A 17,192-nucleotide genomic window follows, 5' to 3' on the forward strand; every position below is an offset into this window, starting at 1 on the left:
TAAGATATTTTTTATTTACCCTAGGCTTATCCAGGTCATAGCCCCATCCTAAGTCAAGAAGTGTACTGAATATGTATCACTTTTACATCATCATAAAATCAAGAAACCATAAGCCAAACCATCATAAATCAGGGACCTTCTGTAAAACTACTATATACATAGTATTTACATTGTATCAGGTATTATAAGTAATCTAGAGATTATTTAAATTATATGGGAGGATGTGCCTAGGTTATATGCAAATATGTACCATTTTATATAAGGGACTTGAGCATCCATGGATTTTGGTATCTACAGGGAGTCCTGGAACCAATTCCCCACGGATACTGAGGGACAACTGTATTTGTTTCATTAATGGGTGTGGGGGAGCAGAGAAGGGTAGGAGAGGAAGTTACAGGAAACTCACAGTCTTCGCAACTGGCAGACGAGGAGTTTGTCTCTGGTGCCTATGCCACCAGGGCCCTGAGTTTCAAGCAGGAAGTTATACTGAAGAAAATATGTCTAGTTTTACACTAGTTATGACATGGTATAACAGACAATAAAGTATAGAAAAGAGGAAATAACTGTGCTATTTTTCAAGAAGGGGTTTATGTCCTCCCAAAGGAACTTAGGTACAAAAGCTAACTCTTTAAAGAAAGTATTATGTGATAACCATTAGCATGTGTTTACCTTTTTTTGGTCACTTTGAAAACCATGAATTCAGTAAAACCTGGGCTGAATAATCCCTGCACCTGAAGACTGTTCTACCAGCAACCCCCTCTTGTTCAAACACACCCAACATACTACAGAGGACCACAGCTCAAAGCAGTTTTGCCACAAAAAATGCAAGTTTTCTTTTCTCATAATGTTTTCATGATCTTTCAATTCATCTTACTTCATCTTCTGGATAGATGGTAAGTAAATAAGTCTCTAGGGACAGGAACTAAACTCTATGCCAAGTCTTCACCAAAAGAAAGAAACAAATAGCTTATCTTTTTAAGTTCTCTGACCTAACACGAGAAAGTCATTTCTTTTAAAAATATAAATGTAAAATTATAAGATTTAAATTAAAACCTGGCAGATGAAACTCAGAAATGAACTTATTTTGTATTCACAAATTGAAAAGAGGAAGATAAAATTCTTAAGTCTAGGAAGGCTAAAATGGGATACAGGGGCAACATTTTAAGTCATGAAAGATGTAAAGAGGGAAAGTGCAAGCTTGCTCCCTAAGACCTCAGGGCTAGAAGCAACTTTTGAAGCCAGAAAGAGGGCACATTTAGGATAAATAAAAGAAAGAAACACTCCAAAGAGCACCTAGTGTGATTTGTTGCAGGTTAAAAAAATTAAATACAGACCTTTTTATATATAAATATATATATAAGTATGCATATATCTTCCCAAAATGGCTGAGATTATTTCAATAATTACCCTACCATATGGATTTCAAAGGGGAATCAAGACTATGGAATTCACTTAATAAATATTTACAGAATATCTTCTACATGCCTGGCACCATTTAAGACTCCAGGAATTGACTAGAAAACAAGACAGGCACATCCCTTCCAGTTAAAATTTCAGTTAATAGGAACAGAAAACCAAATACCACATATCTTCACTCATGAGTAGGAGCTAAATGATGAGAACACATGGACACACAGAGGGGAACACCACACACTGGCTACCTTTAGAGGGTGGAGAGTGGGAGGAGGGAGAGGATCAGGAAAAATAACTAATGGGAACTAGGTTTAATACCTGGGTGATGAAATAATCTGTACAACAAACCTCCATGACGCAAGTTTATCGATGTAACAAACCTGCACATGTACCCCTGAACTTAAAATATAAGTTAAAAGGATTTGCTGGCAAGATGGCCGAATAGGAAGAGCTCCGGTCTGCAGCTCCCAGCAAGATCAAAGCAGAAGACGGGTGATTTCTCCATTTCCAACTGAGGTACCTGGTTCATCTCATTGGAACTGGTTGGACAGTGGGTGCAGCCAACAGAGGGAGTAGGGTGTGGTGTCACCAAACCTGGGAAGCACAAGGGGTAGGAGATCTCCCCAACCTGGGAAGCACAAGGGGTAGGGGATCTCCCCCAGCCAAGGGAAGCCGTGAGAGACTCTACTGGGAGGAACGGTGCACTCCAGCCCAGATACTATGCTTTTCCCACGATCTTCGCCAACTGGCAGACCAGGAGATTCCCTCTGGTGCCTACGCCACCAGCGCCCTGAGTTTCAAGCACAAAACTGGGTGATCGTTTGGGCAGGGACCAAACTAGCTGCAGTTTTGTTTTGGTTTGGTTTGGTTTTCATACCCCAGTGGCACCTGGAACACCAGCAAGAGAGAACCATTGACTCCCCTGGAAACGGGGCTGAAGTCAAGGAACCAAGTAGTCTGGCTCGACAGGTTCCACCCCCATGGAACCCAGCAAGCTACAATCCACTGGCTTGAAATTTTCGCTGCTAACATATCGGTCTAAGGTCAACCTGGGATGCTCGAGCTTGGTGGTGGGAGGGGCATCCGCCACTGCTGAAGCTCAAGTAGGCAGTTTTACCTTCACAGTGTAAACAAATCCGCAGAAAGTTCAAACTGGGCGGAGCCCACTACAGCTGAGCAAGGCTGTTGCAGCCAGACTGCCTAATTCCTTCTCTCTGGGCAGGGCATCTCTGAATAAAAGGCAGCAGCCCTAGTCAGGGACTTACAGATAAAACCCCCATCTCCCTGGAACAGAGCACCTGGGAGAAGGGGCAGCAGTGGGCACAGCTTCAGCAGACTTAAATGTCCCTGCCTGACCGCTCTGAAGAGAGTAGTGGATCTCCCAGCACAGCATTCGAGCTCTGCTAAGGGACAGGCTGCCTCCTCAAGTGGGTCCCTGACACCCGTGTATCCTGACTGGGAGACACCTCCCAGTAGGGGCCGACAGACACCGCATACAGGAGAGCTCTGGCTGGCATTTGCCGGGTGCCCCTCTGGGACGAAGCTTCCAGAGGAAGGAACAGGCAGCAATCTTTGCTGTTCTGCAGCCTCCACTGGTGATACCCAGGCAAACAGGGTTTGGAGTGGACCTCCAGCAAACTCCAGCAGACCTGCAGCAGAGGGGCCTGACTGCTAGAAAAAAAACTAACAAACAGAAAGGAATAGTATCAACATCAACAAAAAGGATGTCCACTCAAGAGACCCCATCGAAGGTCACCAACATCAAAGACCAAAGGTAGATAAATCCTCGAAGATGGGAAGAAACCAGCACAAAAAGGCTGAAAATTCAAAAAACGAGAACGCCTCTTCTGCTCCAAAGGTTCACAACTCCTCACCAGCAAAGGAGCAAAAGTGGACGGAGAATGAGTTTAACGAATTGACAGAAGTAGGCTTCAGAAGGTGGGCAACAACAAACTCCTCCAAACTAAAGGAGCATGTTCTAACCCAATGTGAGGAAGCTAAGAACCTTGAAAAAAGGTTAGACAAATTGCTAACTAAAACAACCAGTTTAGAAAGAACAAAAATGACCTGATAGAGCTGAAAAACACAACACAAGAATTTCGTGAAGCATACACAAGTCATCAATAGCCGAATCGATCAAGTAAAAGAAAGAATATCAGAGATTGAAGATTAACTCAATAAAAAAACGTGAGAAGACAAGACGAGAGAAAAAAGTGAGAAGAAATGAACAAAGCCTCCAAGAAATACGGGACTATGTGAAAACACCAAATCTACATTTGATTGGTGTACCTGAAAGTGACAGGGAGAATGGAACCAAGTTGGAAAACACTCTTCAGGATATTATCCAGGAGAATTTCCCCAACCTAGTAAGGCAGGCCAACATTCAAATTCAGGAAATACAGAGAACACCACAAAGATACTCCTCGAGAAAAGCAACCCCAAGACTCATATCATCAGATTCACCAAGGTTGAAATGAAGGAAAAAATGTTAAGGGCAGCCAGAGAAAAAGGTCAGGTTACCCACAAAGGGAAGACCACCAGACTAACAGCGGATCTCTTGGCAGAAACCCTACAGGCCAGAAGTGAGTGAGGGCCAATATTCAACATTCTTATAAGAATTTTCAACCCAGAATTTCATATCGAGCCAAACTAAGCTTTGTAAGCAAAGGAAAAATAAAATCCTTTACAGACAAGCAAATGCTGACAGATTTTGTCACCACCAGGCCTGTCTTACAAGAGTTCCTGAAGGAAGCACTAAACATGGAAACGAACAACCAGTACTAGCAGTTTTGAAGCGTTTTTCGTGTCTCTATCTCCTTCAGTTCTGCTCTGACCTTAGTTATGTCTTCTGCTAGCTTTTGAATTTGTTTGCTCTTGCTTCTGTAGTTTTTTTTTTTTTTTTTTTTTTTTTTTGAGACAGAGTCTCGAATTGCAAAGACCATCTATGCAATGAAGAAACTGCATCAACTAACAGGCAAAATAACCAGCTGGAATCATAATGACAGGATCAAATTCACACATAACAATATTAACCTTAAATGTAAATGGGCTAAATGCCCCAATTAAAAGACACAGACTGGCAAATAGGATAAAGAGTCAAGACCCATGTGTGGGCCAGGCGCAGTGGCTCACGTCTGTAATCTCAGCACTTTGGGAAGTCAAGGTGGGCAGATCACGAGGTCAGGAGATTGAGACCATCCTGGCTAACATGGTGAAACCCCATCTCTACTGAAAAATACAAAAACAAAAAAAATTAGCTGTGTATGGTGGCGGGTGCCTGTAGTCCCAGCTACTCAGGAGGCTGAGGCAGGAGAATGGCATAAACCCGGGAGGCAGAGCTAGCAGTGAGCCGAGATCATGCCACTGCACTCCAGCCTGGGTGACAGAGCAAGACTCCATCTCAAAAAAAAAAAAAAAAATCCCAGCACTTTGGGAGGCCGAGACGGGCGGATCACGAGGTCAGGAGATCGAGACCATCCTGGTTAACACGGTGAAACCCCGTCTCTACTAAAAAATACAAAAAATTAGCCAGGCGCGGTGGTGGGCGCCTGTAGTCCCAGCTACTCGGGAGGCTGAGGCAGGAGAATGGCGTGAACCCGGGAGGCGGAGCTTGCAGTGAGCTGAGATCCGGCCACTGCACTCCAGCCCGGGCGACAGAGCGAGACTCTGTCTCAAAAAAAAAAAAAAAAAAAAAAAAAGACCCATCAGTATGCTGTATTCAGGAGACCCATCTCACGTGCAAAGACAAACATAGGCTCAAAATAAAGGGATAGATGAATACTTACCAAGCACATGGAAAGCAAAAAAGCAGGAGTTGCAATCCAAGTCTCTGATAAAACAGACTTTAAACCAACAAAGATCAAAAGAGACAAGGCCATTACATAATGGTAAACGGATCAATGCAACAAGAAGAGCTAACTATCCTACATATATATGCACCCAATACAGGAGCACCCAGATTCATAAAGCAAGTTTTTAGATACCTACAAAGATACTTAAACTCCCACACAATAATATTGGGAGACTTTAACACCCCACTGTCAATATTAGATCAACAAGACAGAAAATTAATAAGGATATCCAGGACTTGAACCCAGCTCTGGACCAAGCGGGCCTAATAGACATCTACAGAACTCTCCACTCCAAAACAGAATATACATTCTTCTCAGCACCACGTCGCACTTATTCTAAAATTGACCACACAATTGGAAGTAAAACACTCCTCAGCAAATGCAAAAGAATGGAACTGATAACAAACAGTCTCTCAGACCACAGTGCAATCAAATGAGAACTCAGGATTAAGAAAGTTACTCAAAACTACACAATGACATGGTAACTGAACAACCTGCTCCTGAATGACTACTGAGTAAATAACGAAATGAAGGCAGAAATAAAGATGTTCTTTGAAACCAATGAGAACAAAGACACAATGTACCAGAATCTCTGGGACACATTTAAAGCAGTGTATAGAGGGAAATTTATAGCACTAAATGGCCACAAGAGAAAGCAGGAAAGATCTAAAATTGACACCCTAACATCACAATTAAAAGAACTAGAGAAGGCCAGACACAGTGGCTCACACCTGTAATTGCAGCACTTAGGCAGGCCAAAGCAGGTGGATTACCTGAGGTCTCGAGTTCAAGACCAGCCTGGCCAACATGGTGAAACCCCATCCCTACTAAAAATACAAAAATTAGCCGGGCATGGTGGCACACACCTGTAATCCCAGCAACTCAGGAGTCTGAGGCAGGAGAATTACGTGAGCCTACGAGGCTGAGGTTGCAGTGAGCTGAGATTGTGCCACTGCACTCCAGCCTGGCCAACAGAGCGAGACTCTGTCTCAAAAAATAAAAAATAAAAAAATAAAAAAAAAACTAGAGAAGCAAGAGCAAACAAATTCAAAAGCTAGCAGAAGACACAACTAAGGTCAGAGCAGAACTGAAGGAGATAAAGACACAAAAAACCCTTCAAAACATATGAATCCAGGAGCTGGCTTTTTGAAAAGATCAGTAAAATAGACCACTAGCCAGACTAATAAAGAAGAAAAGAAAGGCCGGGCACGGTGGCTCACACCTGTAATCCCAGCACTTTGGGAGGCTGAGGTGGGCAGATCACAAGGTCAGGAGATCAAGACCATCCTGGCTAACACGGTGAAACCCCGTCTCTACTAAAAATACAAAAAATTAGCCGGGCGTGGTGGCAGGCACCTGTAGTCCCAGCCACTCGGGAGGCTGAGGCAGGAGAATGGCATGAAACCGGGAGGCGGAGTTTGCAGTGAGCCGAGATGGCACCACTGCACTCCAGCCTGGGCGACAGAGCAAGACTCCGTCTCAAAAAAAAAAAAAAAAAAAAAGAAGAATAAAAGAGAGAAGAATCAAATAAACACAATAAACAATGATAAAGGGGATATCACCACCGATCCCACAGGAATACTAACTACCATCAGAGAATACTATAAACACTTCTATGCAAATTAGCTAGAAAATCTACAAGAAATGGATAAATTCCGGGACACACACACCCTCCCAAGACTAAACCAGGAAGAAGTTGAATTCCTGAATAGACCCATAACAAGTTCTGAAATTAAGGAAGTAATTAATAGCCTACCAACCAAAAAAGTCCAAGACGAAATGGATTCACAGATGAATTCTACCAGAAGTACAAAGAGTTTCCTTCTGAAACTATTTCAAACAGGAAAAGAAGGAATCCTCCCTAACTCATTTTACGAGGCCAGCATCATCCTGATACCAAAACCTGGCAGAGACAACAAAAAGAGAGAAAATTTCAGGCCAATATCCCTGATGAACATCAATGCAAAAATCCTCAATAAAATACAGGCAAACCGAATCCAGCAGTACATCAAAAAGCTTATCCGCCACGATCAAGTCTGCTTCATCCCTGGGATGCAAGGCTGGTTCAACATATGTAAATCAATAGACATAATCCATCACATAAACAGAACCAATGATAAAAACCATATGATTATCTCAATAGCTGCAGAAAAGGCCTTTGACAAAATTCAACAGCGCTTCACGCTAAAAACTCTCAATAAACTAGGTATTCATGAAACGTATCTCAAAATAATAAGAGCTATTTACGACAAACCCACAGCCAATATCATACTGAATGGGCAAAAACTGGAAGCATTCCCTTTGAAAACTAGCACAAATCAAGGATGCCCTCTCTCATCACTCCTATTCAACACAGTATTGGAAGTTCTGGCTAGGGCAATCAGGCAAGAGAAAGAAAGAAAGGGTATTCAATTAGGAAAAGAGGAAGTCCAATTGTCTCTGTTTGCAGATGACATGATTGTATATTTAGAAAACCCCATCATCTCGGCCCAAAATCTCCTTAAGCTGATAAGCAACTTCAGCAAAGTCTCAGGATACAAAATCAATATGCAAAACTCACAAGCATTACTATACACCAATAACAGACAAACAGAGAGCCAAATCATGAGTGAACTCTCATTCACAATTGCTACAAAGACAATAAAATACCTAGGAATACAACTTACAAGGGATGTGAAGGACCTCTTCAAGGAGAACTACAAACCACTGCTCAAGGAAATAAGAGACAACACAAACAAATGGAAAAACATTTCATGCTCATGGATAGGAAGAATCAATATTGTGAAAATGGCTATACTGCCCAAAGTAATTTATAGATTCAATGCTATCCCCATCAAGTTACCATTGACTTTCTTCATAGAAAGACTACTTTAAATTTCACGTGGAACCAAAAGGAGCCCACACAGCCAAACAATCCTAAGCAAAACGAACAAAGTGGCTGGGTGCAGTGGCTCACGCCTGTAATCCCAGCACTTTGGGAGGCCAAGGCAGGCAGATCACGAGGTCAGGAGTTCAAGACCAACCCGGCCAATATGGTGCAACCCCGTCCCTACTAAAAATACAAAAATTAGCCAGGTGTGGTGGTGTGCGCCTGTAAGTGATCCCAGCTACTTGGGAGGCTGAAGTGGGAGAATGACTGGAACCCAGAAGGTGGAGGTTGCAGTGAGCCAAGATTGCACCACTGCACTCCAACCTGAAAGAGCAAGACTCCATCTCAAAAAAAAAAAAAAAAAAAAAAAAAGAACAAAGCAGAAGGCATCATGCTACCTGACTTCAAACTATACTACAAGGCTACCGTAACCAAAACAGTATGGTACTGGTACCAAAACAGATATGTAGACCAATGGAACAGAACATAGGCCTCAGAAATAACACCAACCATCTAATCTTTGACAAACCTGACAAAAACAAGCATTGGGGAAAGGTTTCCCTATTTAATAACTTGTATGGGGAAAACTGGCTAGCCATATGCAGGAAGCTGAAACTGGATCCCTTCTTTATACCTTATACAAAAATTAAGATGGATTAAAGACATAAACGTAAGACCTAAAACCTTAAAAACCCTAGAACAAAACCTAGGCAATACCATTTAGGACATCGGCATGGGCAAAGACTTCATAATTAAAACACCAAATGCAATGGCAACAAAAGCCAAAACAGACAAATGGGATCTAATTAAACTAAAGAGTTTCTGCACAGCAAAATAAACTGCCATCACAGTGAACAGGCAACCTACAGAATGGGAGAAAATTTTTGCAGTCTGTCTGTCTGACAAAGGGCTAATATCCAGAATCTACAAAGAACTTAAATGTACAAGAAAAAAACAACACCATAAAAAAGTGGGCAAAGGATAAGAACAGACACTTCTCAGAAGAAGACATTTATGCAGCCAACAAACATGAAAAAAAGCTCATCATCACTGGTCATTAGAGAAATGCAAATAAAAACCACAATGCGATACCATCTCATGCCAGTTAGAATGGTGATCATTAAAAAGTCAGGAAACAACAGATGCTGGAGAGGATGTAGAAAAACAGGAACTCTTTTACACTGTTGGTGGGAGTGTAAATTAGTTCAACCATTGTGGAAGACAGTGTGGTGATTCCTCAAGGATCTAGAACTAGAAATACCATTTGGCCCAGAAATCCCATTACTAGGTATATACCCAAAGGATTATCAATCATTCTACTATAAAGACACATGCACACGTATGTTTACTGCAGCACTGTTCACAATAGCAAAGACTTAGAACCAACCCAAATGCCCATCAATGATAGACTGGATAAAGAAAATGTGGCATGTAAACACCATGGAATGCTATGGAGGCATAAAAAAGGATGAGTTCATGTCCTTTGCAGGGACATGGTCGAAGCTGGAAACCATCATTCTCAGCAAACTAACACAGGAACAGAAAACCAAACACCACATGTTCTCACTCATAAGTGGGAGTTAAACAATGAGAACACATGGACACAGGGGTGGGGGGAATCATACACTGGGGCCTGTCAGGGTTGGGGTCTGGGGGAGGGATAGCATTAGGAGAAATACCTAATGTAGATGACGGGTTGATGGGTGCAGCAAACCACCATGGCACATGTATACCTATGTAACAAACCTGCACATTCTACACATGTACCCCAGAACTTAATATATAATTATATGTGTGTGTGTGTGTGTTTGTTAAAAAATAAAATAAAATTCTAGTTAAAAGTGCAGCTCCTCTGTTCTTCAGCAACCCCCAGGGCCAACCAAAAGGCAGTGTAGGCTGGGCGCAGTGGCTCACGTCTGTAATCCCAGCACTTTGGGAGCCTGCAGTGGGTGGATCACTTGATATAAGGAGTTTGAGACCAGCCTGGACAACATGGTGAAACCCCGTCTCCACCAAAAACAAACAAACAAAAAATTAGTCGGGCATGATGTGGGCTCCTGTAATCCCAGCTACTCTGCTACTCTAGAGGCTGGGGCACAAGAATCACTTGAACCCAGGAAGCGGAGGTTGCAGTGAGCAAAGATCGCGCCACTGCACTCCAACCTGGGCGACAGAGTGAGACCCTGTCTCAAAAAAACAAAAAGGTGGGGGGGTAGTGTAGGAGCTGATTAAAATCAGCTTGGTTGAGGGGCACGAGTGAGGGAAGTCCATCCAGACTCCAATCTACAGGATCCCTGTTCTGCAGCAGGTCTCCCTCCTGCCTTGAACTCACCAGGAACTGCACCTGTCCTCCTGAGGGGTCATGGCTAACACCTCCAGAGGAAACTGAGCTCACAGAGGGAAAAGGAAACACCAGGCATTTGGGAAAGGCAACTGCTAGAAATGAAACACACTGAGCAGCCAGTACTTGAAATGGCATTAGGGGAGAGAAGAAAAAGTCTAAACAAGTGTAAAAATATCCTCCCAGAAGAAAAAATATTCAACAAAGCAAGAAACAGCAGTTGGAAAGAAGAATCAGATAAAACACTAAAAAATGTAGCTGAAAGAAACTCAAAAGATACAAAATGTGCACAGTTGAATAATTATTGTACAGTCTATAAGCGTTGGTGGAGAATGTGGGGATAATGAACTCCCTTTTACTCTCTGAGAGGGAAAGTAAATGGTTTATAACCATTGAGGAAATTCATATGGCAGTGTTAAGTAGAATTTTATATAGAGACACATATGTACACATAAACACACCCACATACACACACACACACACACACACACACGCATACATATGTTGCAACTTAATGAACCCACTGCTGGGTAAAAGTCATGTTTGAGGCTGCTCACCTCGGTGGTGAGTATAGCAGTGATTTGAATCTAAGTACAGCATCATGGTATTTTTCTTTTTTTTTTTTTTTTTTTTTTGAGACAGACTCTTGCTCTGTCACCCAGGCTGGAGTGCAGTGGTGCAATCTCGGCTCACTGCAACCTCTACCTCCCGGGTTCAAGCCACCTTCTGCCTCAGCCTCCCAAGTAGCTGGGATTATAGGCAACCGCCACCACGCCCAGCTAATTTTTGTATTTTTAATAGAGATGGGGTTTCACCATATTGGTTAGGCTGGTCTCGAACTCCTGAACTCAGGTGATCCACTGGCCTCAGCCTCCCAAAGTGATGGAGTTACAGGCGTGAGCCACCATACCCAGCCAACATCATAGTTTTTCAAACTCTGCACTACCACTTACTAGCTTCTTGATCTTTTTTGGCTTTATTTCTTCTGTCAAATGGGGATAATAATGGAACTTACCACATGAGGTTATTGTAAATATTAAATTAGTCAATACCTATAAAGTGTTTAGAACAGTGCCTGACATTGTAAGCGCTCCATAAATTATAGCTTTAAAAGAATCTTTTTTAATAAACAGAAACCCAACCCTAGGGTACTTCCTCAGAGAAATTCCTGCAAAGGTCCATAAGAGGAAAGGTATGAGGACACACATAGGATTGTCAGTGATAACCGGGAGTTGTAGACACCCAAGGTTTATGTAAAAATAAGCTGGACATGTGCTATGCAAAATCATACAGAGGTCAGAAGCCATTAGAAGTAATAGATACATACACAGAAATATTAAAGCCTCTATCTTAAAAATACAGTACAAAGTGAATAAACCAAGCAACAAAAAGTCATAAAATAAATTGTTAAAAATTAAAAACATACATAGAACTATAGATACCTGAATAATTTATGACATGCATATGTACACATCGTTCTGAAATATGTTATATATAAAATAAAATATTATAGTCATTATCTAGAAGGGAGAAGGAATGGGAGTGGGGTTGAGATATAAATAAAATAAAGCGAGAGACCTTGTATAGATTATTGATAAAATGCCATATTCTGAAGAGTATCATCAACTCGACTCCTAGCCCCTTAGGGGAACTGAGAGAGAGAGAGAGAGAGAGAGAGAGAGAGAGAGAGAGAGCGAGAGCGCGCACAAGACAGAATACAAGAGGCTGGTTGCAGGTAGCACAACTAAATCAGGAATGCAAAGGGTAGAGGCATGGATGTATGGTAGGAAATGTAACAGCTAATACAGTCAATCAATCAATCAATCAATATTAGTAAATGGGCATAGACAATGTGAAAGGAGAGCTTGACAGCAGAGCATTTCTGTTCGTTTCAATGCAATAATGTTCCTCATATTACAGAACTGAAGCAAATTAAAGGACCAAGGTCAGAGGCTTTCCCTCCCATTCTGCAAAGTAACACACACCAAACCCTTTTCAAGGATGTGGAAGGGAAATGATGCCTCACTACCCCTGAATGCAGTTTCCGAGAAACCATCGCTACTCTGAACTGGCCTGAACATGACTTTGCTAGAGAGTTTGACTTCTAATTCATGGATGGAATAACATACATTAAATGTGCAATAATTTTTTTAACTAGTGTTGACATGAGATTTAAGATTGCTGTATATATCTAGTTTATTACTTCTGACTTCTGCATGGTTGTCCACAGCCTTCTGCTGGCTTTTCTGAAGCTCGGCCAGGGCGCAGATGTCACCTATTATAAACCTCATTGTAAATTAAATGTTCCTGGTTAAATCACAGATCTTGCTAGAAGCACGCCCTGGGCTTTGTGAAAAATACAAGGAGTTGCTATAATGTATTTCTGAGTGATCAAGTTATAACTCCTCTAAATTAAATTTACAGAGCTCATTCGCTTTTATTCCAAGCAGTAACCATGGCATTCGTGTTAAATCATTACAAGTGCAGCAGATATATTGATTACTGCCAGGCCTGTCATTACGAATCTCAGTTTAAGCACTGCTGGAGCGAACTCTAAAGTTTAATTAGTATCCCCGTCTGGTGTTGTAAAACACAAGTCCGGACATATGGGAAAGAAAGATGAGTTAATGTGAATCATCTTGAAAACATGAAACCAGCAGACAGAGCAAAGCAGATAGCTGAACTCGTTCTGAATCAAAGTTACTTGCCTTGACGTCTGTGCTGCATTATGTAATTGGGTTGGGAGAAAATAGTCACTTAATCTTCTCAAGAAGACAACTATTTTCTGGGACAACGGAGGAGGAGGAGCAAATAGCAGTCATTGGGTCACGCGACAAAGTGACTCGGACACACGTGGATTGCTGCATTGGCCGTCTGCAGACACAGTCACGCACAGAAGCTCCGAGGGACGGGCCCCTGGAGAAACCAACCAGCTGTCCTCCATGCCACCAACTCTAAAAAGGGGTGAGGTTGACACCTCAGGTGTATCACAGGCATACTTTGGCACCCTACGCTCTTAAGTCTGTTACCAAAACACCAAGGGTTCAGTCTAGGTCCTGCTGTTCCCTGCACAGAAAGCCAATCGCTGAGATGATCATTCTTGCCAAGGAAGAAGACAATAATCAGGTGCTACAGCTGAGAAAATGAGAGATCAATCTCTCTGACCACTAAAATTAGTAGTTTATATAGAAGGGAAGAAATGTAAAAACGTACATAATTTCCTGGCCTCCTCCAGCCCAGCATCCTTCCCTCCACCTGGCCTCAGCAACTTCTTCCACAGGTTTTTTCCATAGCAGGGAAGAAATGTAACAATGTATGAGAAAACAGGAACTCCAGAGGAGTAAAGAAGCAATCATGATGAATAAGAGGCCTGGAGTCTCACTGGATGCAAAGATCTGGTGAGTTTCAGTTCTCTGATACTTTTTCAGAGGCCTGGGGGTCCTTTCCTAAGGAAGGAACTCAGATAAATACTAAGTTTCAAGCTTTAAGACCAAGAGGGTCAATTTCTATGTTAAATAAATAAATGAATGTCTGTGGAACTACTGGGTCAGTTTCAAGTCCTTCATAAATTAATCCACACTTTAAAAAATGTAATCGTATTTCCTGTTCTTACCACCTCTAGGACAGACTTCATGAGTACATCCCAAATTCCATTGGGAAACGGAATTTGCTTAGCTTTCACAGTGACCAGCCAGCACAAAGGGAGGGAAACTGGATGGCACCAAAGAATGTCCCACCAAAGTTCCATGCAGAATGCTCAGCCTGACATCTCCAGCCCCAGGTCCCCTCTCTGCCTCCCTCCCTCCTCTGCAGGTGCCATAACTTCAGGGTGCAGGGGATGTCCTCACCACGTCCTGATCCTCACTGTGGATCCGCTCAGTCAACTCCTCTCACCTGATCCATTCTCCCCGGACGCCCCCCGCTTCTCATCCTTTCAGCAGAGCCTTAGAAGCAACCCTCTAATCACTGAGCACTCTGTCAGTGTTCTCTGAGCCTGCCTGGCCCTTTGCTTGACGGCTTTTCCTCATTGTGACCACCTGTGCAGTATCTTCACTTCCCCAGCACCTGCAGCCTGGGACCAGGCAGGCTCTGCCCTTCACCTTTTCCAAACTTCCCATCTCCCACAGCCCTGCTTGCTCCTCCGTTGGAGCCCCAGCTATTAGTCTTCCTTGATGCTAACCAGGCCTGGGTAGAGTTTGCAGGACCCAGTCCAAAATGAACAAGTGGCTGACAGAAACAAGGGAGTCGGTCTCCCCTTCCCAGGGCCTGCCACCCAAACCCACACGGAAAGAGAACCAAAGGGACTGCAACCTCTGCACCCATGCACTTGGCACCTAGATAAGGGGATGAGCAAGAACCCTCGACCAGGTTCCTGTCAGCACACCAGGAAGAGCCAGCGTGGGGACGGGGTGGCCATCACCTACCCTCACCTGGAGATGCCACAGCCAGTGCACCTGGCTCCACTGTTTCCACGCCTGCACTCAGTCCCCGATGGGGCAGAGAGCGAGGGTGAAACACAGACACACAGACATCACCCCTCCATAACACATCCTGTCGCGGACTCGGGCTGAGGACAGCCAGGATCCTGGGGCGGGTGGGCAGGGGGAGCGAGTCAGACTCAGGCACAGGAGGCAGCTAAGAACAGTCCTTGAGAGGCCCTGGGAGGCAGACAGTGCAGGAACAGAGACTCTAAGCCCCAGGCATGCTCCACTGTCCATCTGACCTTCCTTGGAAAACACACGCTCTAAGATAAAATTAGAATTTCAAGGGGCAAGCATGAAACCTCTGGGCTCAGTGACCCACGCAGGCCAACCTGAAGATGACACCAACTCACCCGTCTCATAATTTCCTGGCCTCCTCCAGTTCAGCATCCTTCCCTCCACCTGGCCTCAGCAGCTCCTTCCGTAGGCTTTGCTCTGGACCCTGTCACCCTGAGGAGAGCCACAGCTCAAGGCAGAATCCTGAGCTTAGGTGCTCCACCCAGCCAGGCGAGGCGGAGGCATGGAGTTCCACTTACCGTGGTGGCTGAGGCCTGAGGCAGGAGTGAAACGGAAGAGTTCCTGGACTCTCTCACAGGACTTGCAACAAGGGTGTGGCCTGTTTGCTTGGCCGCCATGTGTTCAAACCCCTTGCAGGAGGGGGAAACGCGCACAGACAGGTGCAGAAGCCGGGACGAGTGCTTCTGGGCTCCGTCCCCATAGTAGTGAAACAGAAAAAGTTCCCTTGTCCCTCTCACAGGGCATGTGACGGGGAGTGGCTCACTTCTTCAGTGCCCCCGTGCTCAAACCTCTAGGGGAGCATACGGAGTGCAGGTCGTGGGGCTGCGACCTCACGGCGGTGTGTAGGGATGAATGTTTATAGCTCCTAAAGCCCCAGTGGGCGTGTGTTACAGCGCACGCTTTTAATTTAGCCATCTGCAGGTGGCTTGTGTTTGCTCCTTATCACTTAGACTCCCTTCCTTATCACAAGGACAGAGGGATTTCTGTATCCCGGGGTTTCTTGCCTTGGCGTACTGGAAGAATTGGATCACACATGGGCTTGGAGAATGAGTTCAAGGTTTTATTGTGCAAAAGTGTTATGCCCAGACCGTTTGTTCCCCAAAGAAGACCACCAGAGTCCAGTGTCAAAGCCAAGCGGCAAGGATCTTTACTACAAGTTCGAACTTGGTCCCTCCATTCCACAGTATACAAGAGGGCCCCGAACAATGCGAGTGTTTGCTTTTTATAGCCCGAAAGTTGCAGGGGAACAAAGAAATTCTTTTGGCTCCCGCGCTTTCAGTAACCTTGAACGGCTGTCTCCTTATCGGAGACTTTCCAGGTGGTGTTTGTACTGGGCTCAGGGAGTTTTGAGCCCGGGGCTGAGGAATGTGCCCAGCTCCTTTCAAAAGTAGCTCTCAGCAGATGGGGGAGCCAGAAGGGAGATGGTTTTCCCCTGGAGACGGGCAGCTCAGGCCCAGGCTCTCCTCTGGCTGCCCCAGCCAAACTCTGCATCGTTCTGCTGGTTAATGGCCTGCCAGCGTGCTGGCATCTGTTGGTGTGCTCTTCCGCCAGAGTGCTCCCCTCGATGTCCTCTCAACGTCCAGCCACTTGTGTCTTTTTCCACCAATGTGTTCCTCACAATGTCCAGCCACTTGTGTGTCTGACTACTAGGGTTTCAGGGGTTTTTATAGGCACAGGATGGGGGCATGGCAGGCCAGGGTGGTCTTGGAAAATGCAACATTTGGGCACAAAGACAGACGTGCCTGTCCTCACCTAGGTCTGTGGGGATAGAGCCCTAGCCAGGGACCACGCCCTCCTCTACCCAGCACTTCCCTTCCCCGCCTTCCATATCATTTAAAAGCACCACGCTCTTCCCTTCCCAGCACTCCCGTTTCAGTAGCATCTAGGGGAGTGTTACAATGAATACTCTTAGCAGTTGCCATCCCCAGACAGTTGAGTGTTAACCAGTTCAGTGGAAAGTCAGACAGCCTTTTACACTCTGCCCTCTTGGTACCCAGGTCCTTGTCCGGTATCCAGGAAAAATCAGATCACGTGAACTTGAAGGATGGTGAATGCAGGGATTTTACTGAGTGATGCATGTGGCTCTCAGCGGGATGGATGGGGAGCTGGAAAGGGGATGGACTGGGAAGATGACCGTCCCCTGGAGTTTGGCCATCCCACAGTGAATCTCCTCTCTGACCATCCCCAGCCTAACTCCTCTTGACATTCAGACACGCCTT

This window comes from Macaca fascicularis, chromosome 3 (assembly GCF_037993035.2).
Source record: "Macaca fascicularis isolate 582-1 chromosome 3, T2T-MFA8v1.1".
NCBI classification, from domain to species: Eukaryota; Metazoa; Chordata; class Mammalia; order Primates; family Cercopithecidae; genus Macaca; species Macaca fascicularis.